Here is a 16454-nt window from a genome sequence, read left to right as displayed (position 1 = left end):
GTTGAAGACCTCGAAGAGCATCTCACAGCTGACCAAGACACAAACCAGAATAGAATTTAGCACAACTGCAGAAAATAAAGGTACAGATTATTTTAAAAAAATGCATCGAGAGAATGATTCAAAGAGAAGTTTCATACTTTTGGTTAATGGAAAGGCCTTAAATATGATTCATGGCAAAATGCTGCACAAAACTTATGCCAATTACTCAGATATGATGGGCTGATGCATCTAACTTTGCAGGAAAAATAGCACAACTATATTACCAGACGGAAAATCAGCAGAAACACCAGCGGGTATTAAATTCAAACAGAGGTGTAGCACATTAGAAAAGAAATTCCAGCCTGGGTGTCTCAGTACAATCAAGAGATTTCACCAACCTGACTATTTTTCTTGACGCTCAGCATGAGAGCGGATAGAGGCCCAGTGCTGAACTCATCATTCTTTACGTGTTGCCAAAAAGGAGACACCAAGCACAATAGGACAATTGTGTCAGTTACCACTGTTAACCATCCATACATAGAAGCTTGCTGAGATGACAAGGCCACTAATTCAAATAAAGGGAGGGGAAGTGTGAGTTCTGGATGCTTACATTCGCAACAGCTTCCTATGCCATCGACATCATTGCTCACGAAGCGAAGCCAACGATCTAGACAGGGGACAAAACCGAATCAACAACATTTCTAAGACTCTGAGAGATCCACACAGAATTCCAGAACACACAGTACATTAGCACAGCACATAGTGTAGTCATGTATGTAGTCTATCAATATGTTGCTTGACAGCCACTATAGACATTTGAAAACAATTAATTAAGAACCTACACATAACTACTACTGGTATGTATAATTTGGTAAGAAGATACTGAAGGACTCCAATCTATACCATATATAGGTAAATAACCAAATAAATAATGCTAATTCTATGTTGGTTTTACATTCTCTTATCGAATTATGTATGTCTACCATAATGTGGTTCCCAGCATGATAAAATCAAAAGCAAATTGATCCGAGACAACAAATATGCATATAACCAGCTAAAAACATTAACAGGGGTAGTACACACCAATTCTATGCTCCAGGAGTATCTGTAGTTATACACCTAAGTCAAAAAAATAAATTCTTTGGATCAGCAACAACCAGTCCTATAATTTTATAAGAGGATACTTCTAAAATCAAAGGCACATCCCAGGATTGATATTTAGGCAAGGTACTGATCACACAACCAATTGAGCATAACAATGACAAAACCATCAGGATATTAGTATCAAGGCAAATATCTTCCGTGCAAGTGAGCATACACATGTGTCCAAGATTAACCACGACTACAAGAGTCTAACCATCACAGAGCAACCCAAAAGAGTGCCTTGAGTGGCGCATCCTCCTATTTGCCGATGAAAAGTGCTGCATGAGGTGCACACCTGCCGGATTCATTCAAACAAGAAGACAAATCAGTTGAACAGAACAATCATGAGTGGTACTTGTGTGTTGTGCCGCAGCTAGCAGTTTGTCAAGTCACCAAACATCTTTCAGTAATTACTGATACTATATAAACAAAAACTTTAGTTCGTAAGAAATGTACCAGATTACATTTAAGGTGTAAGGAATTTTACAGTCAAAATGCAAGGATCAGAGTTATATCAACAATGTTCACATTTAAGGTGTACCAGATTACTTGGCAGAAAATTCTCTAACACTTAAAATTACATGACAGAGTTATACATGAATATATGCGGAACATGTGGTTCTGATTTTATGCATGGAAGGACATTTACTAACTAAATTATTCACACAATAACAAACTATTTGGCCTGTGACAATCATAACAGATAAGCTAAGATTTACAATACATAGTAATAATTTTTTTTCATATACTAGATAATTCCATGCATTATACAAAAAGTATAATTTCCACCAAGTGTTTTCAATCAGTCTTTACAATTACTAGACACGAGCATATAGATTGAATCAATCTTGTCCTAAACTGGAGCACAGAAACAAAATACATGAATCTACTCTAGGATCCCAGCGCGAGTTGTACATCAATGGTGGACCAACAAAAAAACAACTATCGCATGCTACTAATAGGGCTGTTCAACATAAACACAATGAACCCCATAAATCCGACTTGAATAAAACCTACTAGCCAACAAGGGGGAGGCAGCGCGCCGGACTGGGAGATCCAGCCAGTTTCCTTGAGGATGCCGAGTTGATGGAGCCATTACCACACAATCACCGCTTCGAGTGCAAGCGGCAACATAGGTGTACCAGACTAACAACAGCTGCACATAATCCAGGGCCGCCGTCTTTGAGGAAACATTCTACCCTGCCACTTAAACTGAGATCAAATTAATTTGTTGCTTCTAAACACTCAGTACTTGTAAACATTTAGGTACAAAGATAAAAGGAAGGTTAATATCATCGTTACTGAAACTGAGCGCCACTAGCCATTACTTTTTAAAGATTTGTTTGCAATGAACATGGACAAGATTTATAGAAAGCTTCCTACAACAGATGATACAAAGTAGATGAAAACATATGCATGTCCGTAGCAAATCAGGTGAAAAAAAATTGTGGCTGATGTAGCAAACAAGTCGTATTTAGCAAAAAAAAGTACAGCAAGTAGAAACAAAAGCTTCAGTTCATATTTAGAGAAGGTAGCTTTTTTATTTCACAAGAAAGAGTTGTGGTCAATTTCTAAAAAAAGGAAGAGTTGTGGTCATACAAGTATAGAGGGTAAGTTATATTTTCTTTTAGAGGATATACATCATGCATGTGCACTAGTACTGAACGAAAAGAGATGTTAGGATTTAATGAATTAAGTTGAAAAAATGGATCAGAAAAATATCCACACTTAGAAGAGGGTTATGCAGGTTTTAAAGCACATCAGTTCATTATCGAGATGAGTAATTCAATGCATAATTTAGTTCTTTATGTCTACATATGGAATGGTCCAATATCAAGATGTCAAACATTTTCAATAGAAAGTTCATTAGAAGTATCGGAATCACCTGCTAAAGTACGTCATTCGTCTCGCTAGGACACCGAGCTCTCTATCTTACTGGCCATCGCCTCCCGTGCTGCCAGTGGCAACGAGAAGTACCCGTACACCAATCTGGTGGCCATGGTCCCCTTCTCGAGACACTCCCGACGAACCCCCTCACCCTCAAATGATCCGGCACCACCGTCCTTGAGATCGAATTTCGGTCTACCACTTAAAGTGAGACCAAATTAATTTGTTGCGCCTCATACTGTAACAAGTCACAGACACACCATGCATTTTAACTCTTCACTGTAAAGAAAAATACAAAGCAGTTGATTGACTTTATTGAGAAAATAAAGAGTAGATGGAAAGAAAATAAAGGGCAAAACTAAATCAGGTTCAAATCCCTGATGTACCAACACTATTACGTAAACATGTTAAATCAATGAATCGACATGCACTTTTGATCAGGACATGGCCAATACTCCGAACCAAGCTCAGATCCGTTATGTTGGTGCTTTGCAAAACAAAACAAAAAATGCATCCCCCCAAATCAGGTCTAGATTCATATCTTGACTAGTACTTAAACATGTGAAACCAATATGAGGACACCCAGGTTGCATCAGGACTACTCAAAGCAAATCTCTTACATTATATAGGTGTTTTCTCAAAAAGAAATTGAATATCACAAACAGAAAGATCAAATGCTTGATTCGATTTTGTAATTCATAGAAGAGCTATCTAGCAGAATACGCACAGATCAACACTAGAAGAAAGGATCTACCTCCCTAGAAATGGTGGAACCATCTTATTAAAGACATACATCAGCAGCAGTCTTGTGTCATCCACATAGCCAGGGCAGGGGTGTGGACGCCTTCTGGCTCTTGGTCCGGGCTAGCATCAGCACCGACAAGTTAGCTTGTGCATGGTTTGGTTCCAAACCGGCCAACCCATAGATCCAACCCAAACCAAACCAGTTCCACGGTTTCTCCATTAGATGGTTTTTAAGTTGGCTTGAAACCGTGGAAACCGTGAGCAAGCAGCAGAATACCTCACGCAGCGGAAAGCGCGCAGTAGAACTTGTAGGCATCCTTAGAGTAGTCATGCTGCAGGAGCAAGCGGAAGAGTCTGTCATGCCACAGGCAGGCAAGCAGCAAAACATGTGAGAGTCCTGTGGCCTGTTGGCGAGATTGATTAATCCAGTGATTACTGATTAGGCTGACCATCCGGTGATTACTGATTAGGCTGACCATTAGTCATCTCAAGCCTCGAGCAAGTCCGCTGGCCTTCGTGGCCGTGGCGCCGCCTTCTAATTTTCAACAGTTTCAACACGTGTAAAACGGAAAACCAAACCGTTCAAACCAGTTAATCACGGTCTGAGATGGTTTCACACCAAAAACTGGCTGAAACAGTGTATGCACAGGGTTACCGACAAGAGTGTCGCTGTGGTCGCCACCCAAGGCAAGATGTGCCTCTCATCAGATCATTGACTTCTATGAACACACAACAAACTTTTCAGTTTTCTGAAAATATTTCATGATCAAAAAGCAATTTTTGATGTGACCAAACATAACAACTTTATTCCAGAGGATAAGACATCAATGCGGTAGAACATCTGAACAATTGTGTCTTGATGATCTGATCCATTTTAGTTTCGTTGGAGAAAACTAGACACATCTCACTTATAGGAAGAGCTCTAAATGTCTCATTGATACGCTAGGTAATTCAGAGAAGAACTAAACTACAGATTGGAGAGAACAGCTTGACGGAGAATGAAGGATTTACCAACTCGACGAAGACAAAGAGCAGTATCCTTGGATCATCCTTCGGCTGGGTCAGGGCAGGGGGCTCATAGTGTGGCGGCAGCGCTGGTTTCCGTCCAGCATCGGCGCGGCAAGAGCGGGGTTGTGGTCGCAGTCCGCCAACAAGCATCAGAACTCCTCCCGCTGTCTCTATCTTTGCGTATGCACATCACTTTTTATTGCGCGCAAAATCCATGCATACATGCATATGCTTTTCTCTACTGCCTACACAATTCATAGAAAAAATAAACAAATTTTAGCAAAAAAAAATGAATTCTAACTCTTTCCAAACTTATTCCTTGAATTTGGCTAGAACACGCAGTGGATCACAACGTGCAGCAACCATACATAGCAAACCGGCAAGCTTTGAGAGAGTGAACCTCATCGCCATAGTTGATGATGATACCGTCATGGACACCGAGCAGCATGACGCGACTAACTGAATGCCTACAAGGAAAAACTAAATGTTACAAACGAAGTTTATACTTGTAAGATAGCTACAATAACTCCAATATAGGTAAGTTTGGCTACTTGACTAATATGATTTCGAAATCTGCAACCAAATACAGAACAGTTCAACTTTTAGGAACTCTCACGAAAAGCATGACACTTGATGTCAAAACTGATTGCTTTGCATCACACTACACAAAGTATTTTGTTGTGGAGTAACACAAACTTGAAATGAGATGAGGACATGACTGAAATTGTAAAAATTCCAACATGTACAGAATATTATTTCATAGAAATTGAACAAGCAAGCATGCCATCATGTAAGTGAATATATACCTGAAGCTATAAAGCAAACAATTATCTACCTAGCATATGGGTACAAATTTGAACACTGACAAGTATCCACCTAGCAGTGTATATGTATCTACATTCTGCAAGCACCGGGCAAATGACAAGAAAGTAGCTATATACTAAATATCGAAATAACTCGACATCCATCAGGGAGGCACAAGTACGCCTACTGAAGCACATGGCAAGACCAATCAGTTTTCCCAGTAATCACTAGTGACCATCAAGCTACCAAAACTACAATAGAAAAAGTTTGGACAAGACAGCGGGGAGGGGGGGGGCATTACTACGAGCCAGAGTCGTTCACTGCCGTCTTGGGCTGTACCACCACCATTTCAAGCAGGTAGGGTTTCCAGCACGTTCACACACAAGCAGAACAAACACAAGAGCATTCCATCAGCATTCTGAACATGAAAAGCTTCAAAATTTATTTGACAATTGAGGTTTTCAAATACATACAAGCAAAATCGGCTCATTACAGACACACCATTATTGCAATCTAGATTTAAGGGGTAAAATAGGGCTTCAATTCTGAATTTCAGGATCAGATCCTAAAGTGAAACTTTTCAATTATTAGTAATTCTGAAATTTCATGATCTGCTTGTGAGCTTGGAATCCAATGAACAAAGTAAGTGCAGCAATCCTACCAACAGGAAATCTAGAACACCCTGTGAGACTATGACTGACTTCATTCAGGATCCAATCCTGTAACAGTACAAGATTGTTTTTTTTACATACATCCAGGCAGTGTCCTGCAAAACACTCTGAGGGCAACGAGGGATCAGAGGTCTCACCGGCAAGCACGTTGGAGCTGCGGAGACTAAGCGCTGCTGCTCGTGGCAAGAGTGGAGGCAAAGCACCAGATGGCTGCAACATACAACAGAAAATGTTCAGAGGAGGCAGCGGGAGGAACCTTACAACGAGTCATGGTCGTTCTTGTCTCAGGCGTCATCCGAGTGGATCAAGTCATCGTCCCTGCACCCAATCCTCACCGTTACTACCGCCTTGGGCTGTACCACCACCATTTGAAGCAGGTAGGGCTTCCGCCAACATTCCATCAGTATGCTGAACATGAGAAGCTTACAATTTTATTTGACAATTGAGATTTTCAAACTTTCACATACAAGCATAATTGGCTCATTACAGATGCATCATCATTGCAATCTAGATTTAAGGGCAAAATAAGACTTCAATTCTGAAATTTCACAATCAGACCCTAAAGCGAAAATTTTCAAGCTTTATTAATTCTGAAATTTCATGATCTTCGTGTGATCTGGGATTCCGATGAACAAAGTAAGTGCATCAATTGTACTAAGAGGAAATGTAGAACACCTTATGAGCCTACGACCGACTTTATTCAGGATCCAATCGCGTCTAGTAAAAGATCATTTTTTTTCTACATACAGCCGAGCAGTGTCCTATGAAACGCTCTCAGAGCAACGAGGGATCAGAGGTCTCACCGGCAAGCACGTCGGAGCGGCGGATCCCAGGCGCTGCTTCTCGTGGCGAGGGTGGAACTCGGTGGTGGTGAATGCCAACTCCTCCTGATTGCTACTCGTGATCGGCTCTCCCCTCCGTGGCTAGCGTCCTGGTTCCTCTCTGGCGTGCAGCAGCTTCCTCGAGCGGCAGAAGACCTCCACGGCCGGGGTCTTGATCCTTTGGTGACCGGAGACGGCTAGGCCCAGCCGGCAAAGCGGCCCTATCTTGGCCGGCGCTGGGGCGCCGGCGACCGATCTGACGCAGGAGGCGGGGACGGAAGGAAATGGGCCGCACCGTGCAGCCGGTAATATCGAGGAAGGCGGGGGTAGGAGAAGCCGCGTGAGCCTAGGCAGCGTCGTCCTCGACGGAGGGCCGGCCGGCGAGCCGCTGGGACTTTACGGCGGCGCGAAAGGAGGTGCGGGACGATGGCGGTGTAGGGGAATCGAAAGGGGGAAATGGGGAAAGGGGGCGGCGGCGCCACTTTCTCGGGTCGGGAGCTCGTGAATGAATGACTGAACGGGGAATCGCCATGAGAGGTGTCCGTCTGTTCCACTACCCAATCAGGCTTGGGCTGTCGTGGGTTTCGAAGAGTTTGATAAACACCATTATATGCGGGACATGAATTTCTAAGTGCAGACTTTTGGCATGCCCGACATGAATTTCTTTATGTGGCTGCACTTAAATTTAGGTGGTGCGCTTGCCATCTCTTGCAAATTTGGTTTTGGCGCTAGCGTCTTCTTACTACCCTAGAGCAGGTAGTACTTTTTCTTTTACATCTTACTAGTATAATCTCTTTTGCAGGTATAATCCTAGAGCAGCAACACTGTTGCCAAAATCTAAATATGCCACGTAACGAAAAGTAGCTTTGGTATCAAATAGCTAAAAGTTTTTCCAAAGTGTGTAGATGGCCAGAACTCTATGTTCTCTCTCCTTAGCTTTCCATGGCCCACAACAAAGAGAGACACTATAGAGGAAAATTTTGGCTCGATCTAGGAGCAACTACTTGCTTCCACACCATAGTTTTTTGCTATGGCAATGCTCTCCACAATGAAGGAAACCAATGCCAAATGCTATTTAGCATACAATGTGGTTGCCCTTAGAAGTAGTAACTTACATGTATGTATACTATCCCATAGCTATACACATGTGCTACGAGACTTCACGTATGCATCAATGATTTGCGTTTCACCACAAAGGTCCACTTTAGACTAAGTGAACAACTTATTATAACAACACAGCCTATTTTTGTGTTAGTAATGTTCATATGCCCTACTCTTATAAAAATCATCACTTGAAATGAAAAACTAGTGTGTTTTTCCAGAGCACGTGGAATAGGAGTGGACATTAAATCACTCAAAAAGCCGACAGGAATCCTTGCTTTTTGGCATGAGTCCTAATATGAAACCCTTAATCTAGAACCTAGACCTTACACCCCTTGATGTTCACCGTAAATGCCTAGACTTGACCATATAAACTAGATCATGAAGCATATACTAGCTACCATTAACATAGACCCTAAACCCTAGACATAGACCATAAACCCTAGATGTAGACCCTAAATCCTATACCTTGACCTTAGATCCTCGACCTAGCAAACTACCAACTTGGACTCACAGTGGAAAATTCCTACTTGTTAGACTAGTCATAGTGGGGAGTAAGAAACATTTGTGTTGACACTAGTCTATGTTAGAGCATCTCCACCGGTGCCCCCAAAATAGGCATCGGCAAGTGCATCGGCACTACCGTATTGGGGGGGGCGCCGGCACGCCATCATCCGTTAGGGGAACGGGTTCCCACACCGGCGTCCCCAATACGGTGGCCTCGATAGATTTTTTTTAGCTAAAATAAAGATTTTTATTTTAGTTATATATTACAAATTTGCTACATTGCTACACTTGTAGCCTATTGGCCGTCCGGCGGTGCGTTGGATGGCCCCGCCTGGCTGAATCCCAGCTTATCATACGCCGCACGTTGCCTCTCTCGGTCCTCGCGTAGCCCTTCCCTATGCTCGGCGGAGAAGCGATGGCCCGCCTCGATGGAGAGGTCGACGACGCGGGCATGGCGTCGTCCTCCACCTTCTTGAGCGACTCGAAGGACTCGAGGATCGCCTTCTGTTGCGCCGCCTTCTCCTACGCGTCTATACCATCGTTGGACCAGTCGAGGGACTCGTCGTCCTTCGCTTCCGCTACCGCCGTCACCGCATCCTGCCGCAGCTGCCGCTCTGGCTCCTCGCACCGCCACTGGTGCTCCACCCCATGCGTCTGCAGCCGCTGCTGCAGCGCCTCCACACGCCGGCGTTGTCGCGGTTCATCATGGCGCCGACGCTCCTCCTGCGCCTCCCGGCGCCACGTGTTCGCTTCCCATAGCCGATGCCGCTCTGCATCCCGCCACTGCCGATCCGTTTTAGGGTGCCGCTCCGCCTCCTGCTGGTGCCACTCGTCCGCAACAAAAGCATCTACGGTCGCAGCAAGCGCCGCCGCTTCCCACTGCTCGTATTCTGCGAGCTGCGGGTCCTCTTCCACGTTGTCGAAATTGGGGGTGCTGGCAGGTGGAGACGGGGGTGGAGGTAGCGCGCGAGAGTATGTGCTAGGAAGGTGATGGAATTTTTTAACCTACGGCCGTGGCTATGGTGTCCGTTGAGCGGAGGTGGTGTTTATAGGCGATGTCGAGTTTGTACCAATGAAAAGTTTCTGAAATCCTTAAAAAATGACGGGCCTTTATAGTTTCCTTATTTTTAGAAATTCAATTCGGTACATGGCATATGCTCCTGCCACCCTTATTTTATGCTAGAATAAAGTTATTATCTTTAATTTCATGTGTCGTCTCATTTCTGCGCATTTTTTTTAATGTGTGAGACCCATTATTTCATTCGACGTCTCGAGGTCGTGGTCATTAGGGTCCTTCTTTTATGCGAGACGGCTACTAACTATAGTTTATGCTCCATCTCATCGTCAAGGAGTATTTTAGGCAGCGAGATCCTCCATGAGACTTTTGAGTTGATATCTCGAGTTAAGAGTTTTTGCATGTATGAGTCACTTAAGTTGAACAAAGATTGTATGTCTTTAACATGGGATGTGGTATTTTGGGTTATGGTTTGACATGCGCCGGAGGAAAATGGTTGATGGGTTTGAAGGAATTTATCTAGGAGTTTTCTAAAGCATTTCTAGGATCTTGTTGCACTTTTGGAGGGAAAATCTACTTGTTTGAGTTAATAGGAAAATTTGGCTGAGTGTTTAATAAAGATTTTCATTTTAGTTATATATTATAAATTTTCTACATTGCTACACTTGTAGCCTGCTGGTCGCCCAGCAGTGCGTTGGATGGCCCGCACGGCCGAATCTCAGCTTCTTGTACCTCGCGCGCAGCCTCTCCTGGTCCTCGCGTAGCCGTTCCCTGTGTTTGGCGGAGAAGCGACGGTCCACCTTGTTGGAGAGGTCGACGACCCGGCGCCACCGCTCCTCGTTATTCTCCTCGCGAGAATGGGTGTCGTCCTCCACCTTCTTGAGCGACTTGAAGGACTCGAGGATCGCCTTTTGTTGCGTCGTCTGCTCCTCCGCGTCTGGCCTGTCGTCGGATCAGTTGAGGCACTCGTCGTCCTTCGCTTCCGCTACAGCCGTCGACGTTTCCTCCTCCCAGGCCACCAAATCCGTGGCCGCCACCTCCTGCCGCAGATGTAGCTCCATCTCCTTCCGCCGCCGTTGGTGCTCTACCCCCTACGTCCGTAGCCTCTGCTGCACTGCCTCCACACGTCGATGTTGTCGCAATTCATCCTGGCGCCGATGCTCCTCCTGCACCTCCCGGCACCATGCGTTCGCTTCCCGTAGCCGCTGCCGCTCCGCCTCCTACTGGTGACGCTCGTCCGCGACAAAAGCATCTACGGTCGCCGCAAGCTCGTATGGGTCCTCCTCCACGTCGTCGAAATCGGGGGTGCCTGCAGGTGGAGGCGCAGTTGGAGATGGGGGTGGAGGCAGCGCGCGAGAGTATGTGGTAGGAAGGTTACAAGAAATTTTTAGCTACGATGGCGTTTATAGGCGACACCGAGTTTGTATCAATGAAAAGTTTCTGAAATCCTTAAAAAAATGACGGGCCTTTATAGTTTCCTTATTTTATGCAAGTATAAAGTTATTATCTTTAATTCCATGTGTCTCGTTTCGGCGCATTTTTTTAGTGTGTGAGACCCTTTATTTCATTCGACGTCTCGAGGACGTGCGTCATTAGGGTCTTTCTTTTATGCGAGACGGCTACTAACTATAGTTTATGATCCATCTCGTCGTCAAGGAATATTTTATGCAGCGAGATCCTCCATGAGACTTTTGAGTTGATATCTCGAGTTAAGAGTTTGAACAAAGATTGCATGTCTTTAACATGAGATGTGGTATTTTGGGTTGTGGTTTGACATGCGCCCCGGGGGAAAATGGTTGATGGTTTTGAAGGAATTCATCTAGGAGTTTTCTAGAGCATTTTTAGGATCTTGTTGCAGTTTTGGAGGGAAAATATAGCTACTTGTGAATTGTTTGAGTTAATATGCAACCACGCTTGGGCTGTCTGTCCCACGAGGACTCGTGGGTTTCGAAGAGTTTGATCAACACCATTATTACACGCGGGACATGAATTTCTTTATGTGGCTGCACTTAAATTTAGGTGGTGCGCTTGTCAATTTGCCCTCTCTTGAAAATTGGTGGTGTACCACAATCCGGTCTACCCAACCCGAAGAGCCCCTCCCCTCTCACTCGCTACCTCTCCCCGATACAAATCGACGCCGCCGCGGCTCCTCCCCACTCCGGCAGGTCACCTCCGCCGCCGCCCCGTCTCTCCCAGCACCGGCTCCTCCTACCCTCTGCCGGCCCCTTCTCTCTCCTTCCCCAGTTCCTCCCGTTCTCAACTCCCGCGTCAGATCGGCGCCGCCGTCTCAGCCTTGCCGATGGGAGGCTCGCCTCCGCCCAGGAACCACCGCGGCGCGGCGGGCTTGCTCGCCGGATCGCGCGTGCACCGTCCGGACGGTGCGCGGCGTTCCGTCGAGTTCGCCTGCCTGCTTCGCGCACGTTGCCGTTGCGGTGTGTTGCGGTGCTGCACGCCGGCCACCAGAACCCGACGGCGGCAATGCGAGCCACGGTGAGCCGTTGTCCGCGACGCGCTGCGAGGAGCATCTCCTCTGAAGAGGGTAGGCGGTGTTTGGTGGTCTCTGCCTGGGCCGCCGACCTCGGCCACCGTTGCTCATCGGAGTCCTCCGCCGCTGATGTCGCCGACGGCCGGCGTCTTTACAGGAGGCCGTGGAGGCGCAGGATCTGAAGGCATAGGTTTCTGGAGGATTCCATGACGTGCACATTGGCATGCAAAGGTTATTTTTTTGGACTCAGCTTCAGTGACTTTGTGCTCAAAAGTTCACCAGTGACTTTCCTTCAATCCTAGCCATCCAAGGCACATCTGACGCACAGAAACAGATCTGACTAAAAATCACACAGACACTTAGCTGAATTCAGACTAAAACAAGGTTTATTCATCAAAGTTTGTTCAAATCGGACGAAACTTTCCCAGAATACAAAACTAAACATATAAGATTTATTGGAATTTTTTCAATTTTTTCTGGGCAGTTCGAATTTCAAGTTTAAAATTTAGTCATGAAACTTGAAATGAGGTTTATTCACAAACCGTATGTCCGAATCCGACGAAATTTTCCCAGATTGCGAAGCGAAACATATAAGATATAATGGAATTTTTTCAAATTATTCTGGGAAGTTTAAATTTTCAGCAATTTAGCAAGATTTGAGCAGTGTTTTTGCAACACACTGGAAGTTTACATTGACAACTTAAAATTAAATGAAGAAGAAACATAGTGGAAGTTCAGATCATTCCCAAGCTTTTAACATTGGAAGTGTTCAAATTCTATAGCAACAAGTGCCACTAAACAAAAGACTATAGTTAGTTCGCAGTATACATTTAGGCCTCACCACTTGTACACTTCGGCCTCAAAAGACTGATAAACCCCCAAAATACATCAAAAGCAGTCTTGGTAGCTCCCAAAGTACCATGTAACCAACATCTAGATATTATAACATATTTTCACCATAAAAACTATCATCATCACAAGTAGAAGCTGTGAGGAGTTTGGTAAAACTGAAGTTGAGATTGTAGTTTTCCTCCTCCAGATTGGCTTCTTCCTTGTGGCCACCAGCCTCCACCTCAACTTGAGGTTGTATATCATCGTTTTTCTTTTGTTGCTGCCAATGAAAGTTTAGCTAATTAGTTTATGAGAATAACGCGAATTTTTGTTATATCGAGATTGGAACATACCTTTGCTCCTTTTTTGGTTGAGACGGCAGGTTTAGGTGCCTTGCGTTTTCCCTTGCGCATCTTATCAAGCCAAGATTTCTTTCTCCTCAAACTTTTGGGCTGAACTTCTTTTTTCTTCAGTTGCGCAGCTCTAAGCAAGTCATCTATTTGCTGCACATTTGGGTCAGTATTTTCTTTATCATTACTTGGTTCTTCCATAGCACTAGCAGATGCCTTGAGTTTTTCTTCCAACTTTGGTCCAACGGAGTCAAGCGCATTTTCTAATAACATACAACATTCCGCATAGTTGGCCACTTTATGTGCCATATTATGAAATTTAAGAGATAGTTCCTTGTACCGAAGCATAGCTTCAAGTTTTGGATTTTCTACCACATTCCTTCCATGCTTGTCCAATATATTTCCTTTACGTGCTTCTCTAGTCCATCTCTTCATGACATAATGTGTTGGCAATGTTTTTATGTTCATCAAGTCCAGAACTTTCAGTCCATGTCCACACAATATTCCTGTCCTTTCAAACATTCGACAAGAACATGTTGCTGTTTTGTTTAGATGATCACCCAGAACTATGCGCTCATCCTCATAAGTTAAATCACCGTGTAAACGAGCAATAGCAACAACATATTTGTCTACATCCAATACTTTAGCACATGCAGCTATGGATCTTTCATACTCACTTTGGAAAGCTTCAAAAATAATTGGAGTGAATACTTCACTTGCTTGTACCAACATAGGGGTTCTCATCTTCATCATTGGTATATATTTCCTTGCTTCAAATTCAGATTGCAGCTCCTTGTTTCTTTTATCTTCCACTGTCCTTTCAAAATGCTTCAGAAATCTAACAATATGGAAATCAGATTTCAAATGGTTCTTTAATGAATTGTTGAAGCTCTCGCTTAGTTGTGTACTTCTCACTCCCAAAGTGAAGACATCTCTCATGAAACATTCAGCCCATTTTTCCTTGACCTTGTAGATACTATTTAACCAACTTTGCTTATGCACTTTACTCCTCATATTATCAAATGCTTCCTCAAATGCTGCCTTGTCCTCAAAGCCATACATACAAGCACCAAAGTCAGTGAGAATATGTGATTCTTTGTCTTCCTCTTTCTCATCACCATCTTTCTCTTCTCCCTCATCTTTCTCTTCACCCTTGATCGGAGATAGATGTTTGACAGCATTTTGCATTATGTGAAAGGAACAAAGTCCATGGTATGCTTGTGTGAAAACGGCATCTACAGCATTTCCCATAGCTGTATCTTGATCAGTGAAAACTGTTCTAGGTTGCCTTCCATTGTGTGCAGCCAGAAAAGTGCGGAAGAGCCACTCAAATGAGGCATATGTTTCATCAAACATTAGTGCAGCACCAAAAATTGTAGTCTCCCTGAACTGATTGAGTCCAAGGAAAATACCAAATGGTCTATATTCCTTGTTTGTGCCAAAAGTGGTGTCAAATGTGACAATGTCACCAAAGTGTGCATAGTCTAGCATCATTTTAGCATCAGCCCAGAAAATATTTGCTATATGCTCCTCACAATCCAGCTGCAAAGCATATTGAAATGATGGGTTTTCAGCAATTTTATCATGAAAATACTTTAACATGCTGCCCGCTGACCAAAGGCCAACTCTCGCTGCCTCTTGCTTTGCAAAAGATTTCTATGGTCACGGGAAGTGTAGCCTAGATTAAATGGTCCACCAACTCGCCGGGTAGCAAGCTCATATGCAGCCTTAGGCATAATTCCAGAATCATCTGCAGACTTCAATTTCAAAGGCTTGAAATTCTGAAATCTTCCTTTGAGACACCATAAGGTGGCAGGTTTGTGGCAAGTAAAGGAGGTGATTGTGTTCAAGAACTACATCGGTGACTTCAAAATTTCCAGACAAGCGATCCAACTGAATGCACATCCGAGCATCACAATTAGTTCTTGTTTCAGGTCCGAAGCACTTCGAATGGATTCTCTTTGTATGTTCTGCCTTTTACCTTCTTTGGCACAAACATATTTGCATGAGGTTATCACACCATCAATTTTGCTCTTATTGCTGTACCTCTTCCTCACTTCAAAGCCTACACGTCCTCCATATGCTGCCCAAAAAAGCCAAGCTTCCTCTTTACTTTTGAATATCATGCCAATTTGGGGCATCCCCTTATCAGATTGTGCCATTCGTCCTCCCGATTTCTCTGCATTGCCAACCCACATAAATCAATTCACAAAATTGCACAAATTCAACTAGTTTTACTACTGATTTACACTAACGAGACTTGCTTGTCTATTACGGAAAATATGAAACAATACTCCTCGTGTACCAAATTGACTAACGTACACGTAAAATTAGGATTACCTCCGGCCGGCCGGAGAACGGCGACGCTCTTAGCGAAGCGAGATGAGGGAGACTTGTCGATCTAGTAAGAGATGACGCAGAGCTGGTCGAAGTCGTCACCGGCGGCGCGGACGGCGAGGACGCGGCGGAATCGGCTGGTGACGACGGCGCGAGCTGAAGCGCGGCGAGAGGTGGCAAAATCCCGACCGAGGATGGCGCGGTGGAGCGCGGCGGAGCCTCCGTCGGCAGCGGAAGCCGTCGCCTCCCTCTCGGAGCGCAAGCGCGCGGGAGAAATCAGCGCCGCCCCGCCAAAACGCCGTCCGCCCGCGCGTTCTTCGGTCCGGAAAGGAAAACCACTAAGTAGTAGGTGGTGCGGTAGGTTTCGCCTGGATCTATTTACGTGCGTCGGATGTGCCTTGGATGGCTGGGATTAAAGGAAAGTCACCGGTGGACTTTTGAGCACAAAGTCGAGTGACTTTGTGCTCAAAAGTCCACCGATGACTTTCCTTTAATCCCAGCCATCCAAGGCACATCCGACGCACGTAAATAGATCCGAGCGAAACCTACCGGACCACCTACTACTTAGTGGTTTTCCTTTCCAGACCGAAGAACGCGCGGCGGACAGCGCGTTGGCGGGGCGGCGCTTGATTTCTCCCGCGCGCTTGCGCTCTGAGAGGGAGGCGACGGCTTCCGCTGCTGACGGAGGCTCCGCTCGGTCGGGATTTTGCCACCTCTGCCGCGCTTCAGCTGCGCCGTCGTCACCAGCGATTCCGCCGCGTCCTCGCCGTC

At 44.9% G+C, this 16454-nt stretch overlaps 1 long non-coding RNA gene across 1 annotated transcript; it reads right to left on the bottom strand.

Moving 5' to 3' along the window:
* Positions 1-13077: 13077 nt before the first annotated feature.
* Positions 13078-15703, bottom strand: LOC124700008. Its single transcript, XR_007001600.1, has 3 exons — positions 15687-15703; positions 15393-15525; positions 13078-13195 (listed from the first exon to the last, which is right to left on the bottom strand). It is a non-coding gene; the product is annotated as an uncharacterized LOC124700008 (long non-coding RNA).
* Between the last annotated feature and the right edge of the window lie 751 nt (positions 15704-16454).

Source organism: Lolium rigidum, chromosome 3, assembly GCF_022539505.1.
Source record: "Lolium rigidum isolate FL_2022 chromosome 3, APGP_CSIRO_Lrig_0.1, whole genome shotgun sequence".
In the NCBI taxonomy this organism is placed as follows: domain Eukaryota; kingdom Viridiplantae; phylum Streptophyta; class Magnoliopsida; order Poales; family Poaceae; genus Lolium; species Lolium rigidum.
Note: the sequence above shows the minus strand (reverse complement) of the source record. Positions and strands in the feature narration are given on the sequence as shown.